This window comes from Prionailurus viverrinus, unplaced genomic scaffold, assembly GCF_022837055.1.
Source record: "Prionailurus viverrinus isolate Anna unplaced genomic scaffold, UM_Priviv_1.0 scaffold_35, whole genome shotgun sequence".
Lineage (NCBI taxonomy): Eukaryota > Metazoa > Chordata > Mammalia > Carnivora > Felidae > Prionailurus > Prionailurus viverrinus.
In genome coordinates, this window is record NW_025927605.1 from 1,981,516 (window position 1) to 1,989,811 (window position 8,296).

Sequence of the window (8,296 nt, forward strand, 5' to 3'; positions counted from 1 at the left end):
CCTCCACTTTCTACCACCTGCCTTCCGCCTTGCAGGGAGGCTACCACCGGCTCCGGGAAGCCCCTCCCGCAGACCTGCCGCTCCCCTGACTCAGAAGGAGCTGCTCGACCGACAGATACCAAGGTCGTCTTTGCGCCGGCGTGCGACCAATTTAATACGGTAAGGTCTCGGAGTTTCTAGGGAGAGGGTCTTGCGCCTTTGCCTTGCCTCAAGAAGACCCTCCGCCAAGAGGTCCCTTCCACAGGCCCCTCTTGACGGCACCCCCGATCCTCTTTGGTCCCGTCTTTAGTCTCCGTTATGTACAAAAGCGGAGACCGACCGCCCGGCGCGGCTTCGACTCTCGGCGCGCGGAAGCGATCCCGGGGTCCAGGGGGCCTGCTTTAGCCACGCCTCCGCGGGCGGGAAAAGGCGGGGAATTCAAATTAGGAACGGCGTTGGGCGAGAGCGACGAAGCGTCGACAGAAACACAGTTTCTCTTTTAAAAGGTAGAGGATTTAAAAACCTGCACAAGAGCCTACTGCCTAGTGTGGCTCCCATACCAAAGTCCGAGAAGCGAGGGAAGTGAGACCTGGAAGGAGGATGACCTGGCTCACCGTGAGTGCAATGTGGATGGCGGCAGGGCGGTGGCGGGGAGGCGGGCGCGACCGGTATCGCTTCTCGGCCTTTTGGCTAAGATCAAGTGTAGTATCTGTTCTTATCAGTTTAATATCTGATACGTCCTCTATCCGAGGACAATATATTAAATGGATTTTTGGAGCTGGGAGATGGAATAGGAGCTTGCTCCGTCCACTCCACGCATCGACCTGGTATTGCAGTACTTCCAGGAACGGTGCACCCCTGCTCGGGGGACAACACGTGTGGTGCCTAAAGTCAGCTTTTGTGTGTTCTTCATGATATTTCTGCAAATGCCTGCTTACGTTGCGTTTTTTTCTCGTAAGGGTTTTGAGCTTTCTCTCGGCAGGCTGGGATGTTTTACGCTCTGCGGAAACTTTCCTGCTACCCCCAGGAAATAGCTTGGGAGAAAAATGCGCATGTATTCTTGGTTGTTGGTTCTTAGTCCCACGCAGTATGGGGGAGGCATGCTCACTCCCGTGACAAGTCTTCCGCGGGGACGTATCTCTGCTACTCTTTGTCTTTCGTGTTTCTGTGTGGGGCGTGTGGAGACTTAACAGCTGACGTCTTTAAGCGGTAGTTCTTTCTTCGATGGAGGGCTGCTACGAGATCCATCGCGGGAAGCCCGTACCCCCACGTGGCGTATGTCCTGAACCGCGCTTCTTTTTACCTTCTGCCCCGGTAAGACGTTTTCCTAACCCCATCATCGTTCGTGGTACGAGACGGACGTCGCCACGTAGTGAAAAGCCGAGGCTTCACGGCCCCGGAAGGTCTGTGACATCTCTTTCTTTTACAACCCCTTAAAAGTGTCCGTTGTTGACGCACACCTTCCAAGAGTGGACCGGGCCAAATGTGGGTGCGGGCTGTAGTCTGCCAACCCCTGATATAAAACACCTTTTTGTCTTGTCATGGAGATGCCTCCCTTCAGGCTTCTTGACAGTCCGCTGCCACAACTAGGGAAAGGCCTTACATTTACAAGTGGCTGTGGCTCGTGACCAAAGTGGAAACGGAGAGTTCCTGCTCACTTGTGTCTCCCGGGTTTTCCATCCATGTTAATTAAGTACATTTGTTGAGCACGCACACTGTACACTCTTCCTTAAATGCCTTTGTGTTGGCGGACGTTTCCAGGGTTTCTTCCTTAAACGCGTGGTTCCTGCAGTTTCCCTCCACCTGTCATCACCAGGACTTTTTATGTTTGAGGGCAGATCGGGATTAAAATCTCTGCCAGCGCTCAAGAGGACTCATGATTAGAACAACTGAATGAATCTAGGGAGGCCTGGGTGGCTCAGTCAGTTAAGCATCCAACTCGTGGTCTCGGCTAGGTCATGAACCCTCGGTTGGTGAGTTTGAGCCCCACCTCGGGTTCTGGGCTGACAGCGTGGAGCCTGCCTGGGTTTCTCATTCTCCTCTTTCTCTGCCCCTCCCCGACTCACGTTCTCTCTCTCTCTCTCTCTCTCTCTCTCTCTCTCTCTCTCTCTCAAACAAATAAGTAAATATTTTAAAAATTAGAAAGAAAAGAAAGAAGAATGCTGAAAACTTTCCGAATTCTGGAGGGATCATGTAGGGAGAAAAAGTAAATGTTTCATCTTTGTTTACAAAGGTATAATTTGCCAAATTGTCGATAGCTTAAGAGAAAAGATAAAAAAGGTTTCAAAAAAAATCTGGAAACACAAAACATTAAAGAACAAGCAATGAAGTCATAACAATGATCCTCCTCCTCAACTCATTCAGTCTCATGTAATTAATATTTATTCTACTTGAGTCCAGTTTTTCCATTAGTTGTGGAAATTTTTACCCAGTTCTGTTTTGTGATCTTAGACTTATCAAAACCTTGGACTTGCAGGGGCGCCTGGGTGGTTCAGTTGTTTAAGTGCCGGGCTCTTGAGTGCAGCTCAGGTCAGCATCTCACGGTTTGTGGGATCGAGCCCTGGCGTGGGGCTCTGTGCTGACAGCACGGAGTCTGCTTGGGATTCTCTCCCCCCACCCCCCGCTTCCCCCCCCCCCCGCCCTCCCACACTTTCTCTTTCTCTCACTCTCTCTCTCTCCCTCCCTCCCTCCCTCTCAAAATAAATAAACTTAAGGGAGAGAAAGAAAGAAAGAAAGAAAGAAAGAAAGAAAGAAATTGTACTTGTCAAAGTACAAGGGATGGATGAAATCAGTCTCCATCATGGAGTGTTACCCTCTGAGGGGGTCTCAACAGGAAGCCTGGCTTACACACCCTCTTGTGTCTGACACCTGGATGGCCTTGAACCTTCCGGTCTCAGGACCTTGGTTTTCTTGTCACCTAAGTTAAGCACAGGATGGATGACTCCCAAGGTGCTGGGAGGTCCTGACGCACAGGGGGCGGCGGGGTGGGGGTGTGTGTGTGTGGGGGGGGATCCGTCCCTTAGAGGCTCCCTGCTTCCCCCTGCTGCCCCCAAAGAGAAAAAGAAAATCGGTTCATCGGCTGAGATGATGACTCAGCCCTAGAGGCGGTGCAGTGCGGGTAAAGGAGCCGGCTGCCTGGCAACCCACTTTGGATCTTAAACCCCTGGCCAGGCACCCAACGTTCTGCCCTCAGCAGCCAGGTGTCCAGGTCCTTGAATCCGCCCCCCACACATCTGAGTCTGTCTCCCAAGTCCGGTTAGCTTGAAATCTCTTTCTGAAAGTGTGCTTTTCTCATCTGTTAAGTGGGGATCGTGAACGCTGATTGATCCACTTTCCTCAGAAAGTGGATGGGAACGAGAGGACCCGTCAGTCGCAAAGATGCAAAACCAACCAGCCAAGAGGAAGGGTCCCCTTAATTCTGTGGGAGGAAGCAGAGCAAGACAGCTGAGGATGTTGGGAGGTGGGGCCTCGGCAGCCTGGATCTCTTTGGATGTAAAATATGATAAGTAACACCTTCTCTTTGGGATTGTTGGAAGACCAAAAGGACAATGTGGGGATTTGCCGACCCGGCCCACGGTGGGTGCCCAAGGATGGCAGGCAAGTTTTGAAGCCCGGTTCTTGGGGGAGTCTAACTAGTTTTATGGATCCAGTCTAGCTGGGCATGACACTTGCTGTCCAGCACACAAACCCTGATATTCTTTCTAGCCCCGGGATCCCGAACGCAGTCGGGGCGGGAGGTTGGGGGGGGGGGGGGGAGGGGAGGGGCAGATACTCTGCTGGCCCTTGCCACTGCCTTGATCACGTGTAACTATCCAGGGTTTTCAGGCTGGCTTGGGGTAACACCGCCCGGCCCCGTCAAAGAAACGCAGCGTGAACAGTCCCACACCTCTTGGCTCCTGTCTCTCAAGGAACATGCAAGTGAATCTAATTAATGACCTTCAGTATCTTCTGTGCTTTTTTATTATCCCATCCGCAGTTCCTGGAGCCTTCCGGTCACTTACAATTCAAACAAAAGAAACACCAAAAAGCTCGCTCGTGTGTCATGGGCTCCTTTTCTCTGTCTCGGCACCAGAAGGTTCTAGAAACCGTTTGCAGACTCTCCTCAGGGACTCAGAAGGTCAGGGTGAGAGAAGGGTGGAGAGAAATTGGTTTGCATGTATCGGTAGTGAGAGTGGAGATCCTGAGGAATATATCTGCTGCTTCTGCCGGTCTCTCTCCCTCAGTCATCAAGTGCCGTCGCCGAGCACTTCTCAAACGGTCCCGTACGCACACGCACGCACACAAACACACACGCCAGGAGAGTCTTGTTAAGAAACCCGTGGTCCTGCGTTTCCAGCATGCTCACGGGACCCTAATGCTGCTGATCTGGAGACCTCGCTTTGAGCAGCGAGACTGCGGTAAAATGTCCCACCTCGGGTCTTTTGTATTTTTTTTTAAGTTTATTTACTTATTTGTGTGTGTGTGTGTGTGTGTGTGTGTGTGTGTGTGTGTGAGAGAGAGAGAGAGAGAGAGAGAGAGAGAGGGAGAGAGAGGGAGAGAGAGGGAGAGAGAATCCCAAGTAGTCTCCGCACTGCCCATTGAGGGGCTCGAACTCACAAACTGTGAGATGGTGACCTGAGCCGAAATCAGGAGCCGATGGTTGCTTAACCAGCTGAGCCGTCCGGGCGCGCCTGCATCAAAAATGTTAAAAACAGGTTATCAGAAGAATTTTTAATAGAAAAATCCAGGGGTGCCTGGCGGGCCAGTGGGTAGAGCATGTGATTCCTGATCTTGGAGTTGTTGTGAGTTCGAGCCCCACGTTGGGTGTAGCGATTACTTAAAACTAAAATCTTTTTAAAACGAGAGAGAGAGAAGAAAAATCCGGAAATATATCTAAATACGTATGAGGACTTTTTTTTTTTTTTTTTTTACATGATCAGGGTGGCGTCTGAACCTGACGGTCCGTGGGCTATTATTCCGTATAGGATGCCGGGACGGCTGGGTAGCCATCCAGAAAAAGTAACGTCAGACTTATACTCCCAATTCCTATACTAGGACGGATACGAAGAAGTGTGCTCTGTGCTCGAGGTGGAAATGCAAAATGATGAACCATTTAAAGGACGACGGGCAAAGGATAGAGACACTCAGTAACTTGACCAAACTCACAAGAAGCCGGTGCGTGAACTGGAATGAGAAACCATTAATTTGCAATGGGAAATACTCCTTTGCGATGACAGAACATGCATGTCTGCCATCCCAGGCACCTCACTGCACAGATCAAGATGCCCGTGACGTTCCGGGAGGGAGCCCGGTGGGGCGCCTGGCTGGCTCCGTCAGAAGAGCATGGGACTGTCGATGATCTCAGGGTCGTGAGTTCAGACCCCATGTTGGGCATGGAGCCTACTTTAAATAAATAAATAAATAAATAAATAAATAAATAAATAAATAAATAAATAAGCGAGCACGCACAAGATGACCAGATAAACGTGGAAGCGAGCAGAAAGTTGGTAGAACGCAGTGAGGGTCATAATTACCACAAGCCAGGAGGTCTGCTGATCACCTTCCATATGTAGAGATCACATTATATAATATTTATTCATTCATTTATTCGACCAAATATACGAAGTGTCCAGTATATGCCAGGTACTGTCCTAAGCACTGGAAATATAACTGTGGACTATGGAATAAAGAACAAAAACAAACAACAAACAAACAAAAAACAGGTAAGGGAGAACAGGGGCCCTGAGTGGAGGAGGGAAGATTATATGCCTGCTGTTAGTACTCTCGCTTTCCAGATGAGGAGCTACAGAGAAGTGAATGGCCTGAGGTGTTTCCCTGTGCTTGGTTCTCACAGATATACTACGTACCAAACATGTCTTGTTATTCCCTCTTTTTAAAAAAATGTTTGTTTCTTTGTTTATTGAGAGAGAGAGAGGGCGAGGGCGCGCATGAGCGCACGTTCGAGGGGGGGGGGGGGGGGGGCGGAGAGAGAGGGAGACCGAGGATCCGAAGCAGGTTCCGTGCTGTTGGCACAGAGCCGGATGAGGGGCTCCATCCAACTCACCGACCTTGAAGATCAGGACCAAAGCCAAAGTGGGGCGCTTAACCGACTGAGCCACCCAGGCACCCCACGTGTCGTTATTCCTAATAATTCTGTCTAATGATTTCTCATCTCATCATCTCTTAGTTTACAGGACAATGGGCAAATGGTTTCTTGAAGGCGGAGGGTGAAGCGAGGAGGACAAGGTCCAGGCTAGGTCACACTAGGCAGACTGGGTTTAGACGGCTTCCGTCCTGTCCGCCCCCGCACACCTACCTGTGTGTCAGGCTCAGCAACGCTTAGTCTCCTCCTGGGCTGGACACACAAGAATAACTTTTCTCTTGCTTGCTTGCTTGCTTGCTTGCTCCTCCCCCCCCCCCCCCCCCCCCCCCCCCGTGCTCTTTTCAGGCCCTGAGCTCTTGGCTTCCTAGACCTTACCCAGCCTCTTCACCAACTAAGCTGTGTGGTCTTGGACAAATGGCTTAACCTCTCTGTCTCAACTGTTCCATCTGTAGGTAAACTTTGCAAGTTTGACCCGAAAAGAAAGCACTGGGCACAAGTCGGACCCAAACAACCAATGTGTCCTATTGTATTGTGTACTGCCGCTCCGTTGTTTCAGTGTCACAATCGATGGCCCCTTCACTGGTACCTCGTGGGACCCAGGACCCATATTCTAGACGGCTTAAATTGAGGTCACCTCATTAGCTACGTTTCGTGCTCCCTCGACCCCATTCAGGAAGGCACGAAGGTTTCCCCCTCTCGACCCGGGACACTGAGGCTCGACTGGGGTCGGGTCAAGTAGTTTGCCCAAGAGCCCTGCTGACCAAGGCAGGGTAGCAGCCCTGTTAGGGCCCAGTCTCGGGTCCCCACTTCTCTCTGGAGCCCTTTCCAGGAGACCTCAGCCGGGCGCTTCTCGGTTCCCAGCACCCTGGAGACAGCAAAGCCCCGTAGGGTCCTACAGTGATGACGGGACGACGTTCTTCAACCTCGGACCACTCTGCTCCAGCCCCCTTCCACACACTCCCCAGTTCCCAGACCCCCATCCCCACCTCCCCCTTGGTCCTGCCTTTACGCAGGCAAAAGCTTTAAACCAACTGAGAGCTTGGCCTCAACCTAGGTTCTGCTCCAGCCCACAAAGCCCTTCAAGAGAACTGGGAAGTGGTGGGCGCGGTTACACCTCGCCGCGCGGAAGGGGCGGGGGCATTCAAATGAGAAACGGCCTCTGGGTGAGCGCGACGAAGCAACGACAGAGAACACAATTTCTCTTTTAAAAGGCAGAGATTTAAAAACCTGCACAAGAGCCTGCTGCCTAGTGTGGCTCCCATACCAAAGTCCGAGAAGCGAGGGAAGTGAGACCTGGAAGGAGGGTGACCTGGCTCACCGTGAGTGCAATGTGGATGGCGGCAGGGCGGTGGCGGGGAGGCGGGCACGACCGGTATCGCTTCTCGGCCTTTTGGCTAAGATCAAGTGTAGTATCTGTTCTTATCAGTTTAATATCTGATACGTCCTCTATCCGAGGACAATATGTTAAATGGATTTTTGGAGCTGGGAGATGGAATAGGAGCTTGCTCCGTCCACTCCACGCATCGACCTGGTATTGCAGTACTTCCAGGACCGGTGTACCCCCCTCCTCTGGGGGAGGGGGGGGTAGTACTTTTGGTGCTCAAGATCAGCGTGCGGCTGTGAAGGTGTTTCGCGTCTAGCAGTCAGTTCGCAACGACACTTGCTGTGAGGGCTTAGGTTTCCAAATCTTTGCTCCCAGGCTGGACGGGCGTGGAGTCCGACTAAGCCGGACACACGGTCACCTCTCTTATTACTTCCGTCTCCTGGTCGTGCTCCTGAGTGGGGTCTATGGCATGTAAATGACTGAATACTGTAAGCAGGTGGTTTGTTTGTTTTGTCTTCAAGAGCCAGAGTGTGAGCGGAAGAGGGGCAGAGAGAGAGAGACCCCGCCCCGACACGGGCCGGAACCCACGAACTGCGAGGTCATGATCTGAGAGCCGAAGTCGGAGGCCCAACCAGACTGAGCCACCCAGGCGCCCCAAGTCGGTGGTCATTTTTTAAGCGGAAAGTTATCATCGTAGGAGGCCCATACCTACAAAGTGACATACCTTCTCAACCGTGCTCCCTTTTGCCTTCTGCACAAAGGTGAAATGTTTTCTTAACCTCACCGTTGGTGGTATGAGACGGGGGCGGCGGGGGGGCATGCTTTGTCTCTAAAGGGCCAGCCACATCGTAGAAAGTTGAGGCTCCACGGGCCCCCAAAGGTCTCTGTGACATATTCTTTCTGTTACAACC

At 51.8% G+C, this 8,296-nt stretch overlaps 1 long non-coding RNA gene and 2 other non-coding genes across 3 annotated transcripts; all 3 read left to right on the forward strand.

The window, feature by feature from the left end:
* Positions 1 to 649: 649 nt before the first annotated feature.
* LOC125158731 (U2 spliceosomal RNA) lies at positions 650 to 840 on the forward strand. Its single transcript, XR_007149465.1, has one exon. It is a non-coding gene; the product is annotated as a U2 spliceosomal RNA (small nuclear RNA).
* Positions 841 to 2,923: 2,083 nt separating this feature from the next.
* Positions 2,924 to 5,911, forward strand: LOC125158714 (uncharacterized). Its single transcript, XR_007149462.1, has 3 exons — positions 2,924 to 4,096; positions 4,203 to 4,376; positions 4,899 to 5,911. It is a non-coding gene; the product is annotated as an uncharacterized LOC125158714 (long non-coding RNA).
* A 1,524-nt stretch (positions 5,912 to 7,435) lies between these two features.
* Positions 7,436 to 7,626, forward strand: LOC125158742 (U2 spliceosomal RNA). The gene has a single exon (XR_007149475.1). It is a non-coding gene; the product is annotated as a U2 spliceosomal RNA (small nuclear RNA).
* The last annotated feature ends 670 nt before the right edge of the window (positions 7,627 to 8,296 follow it).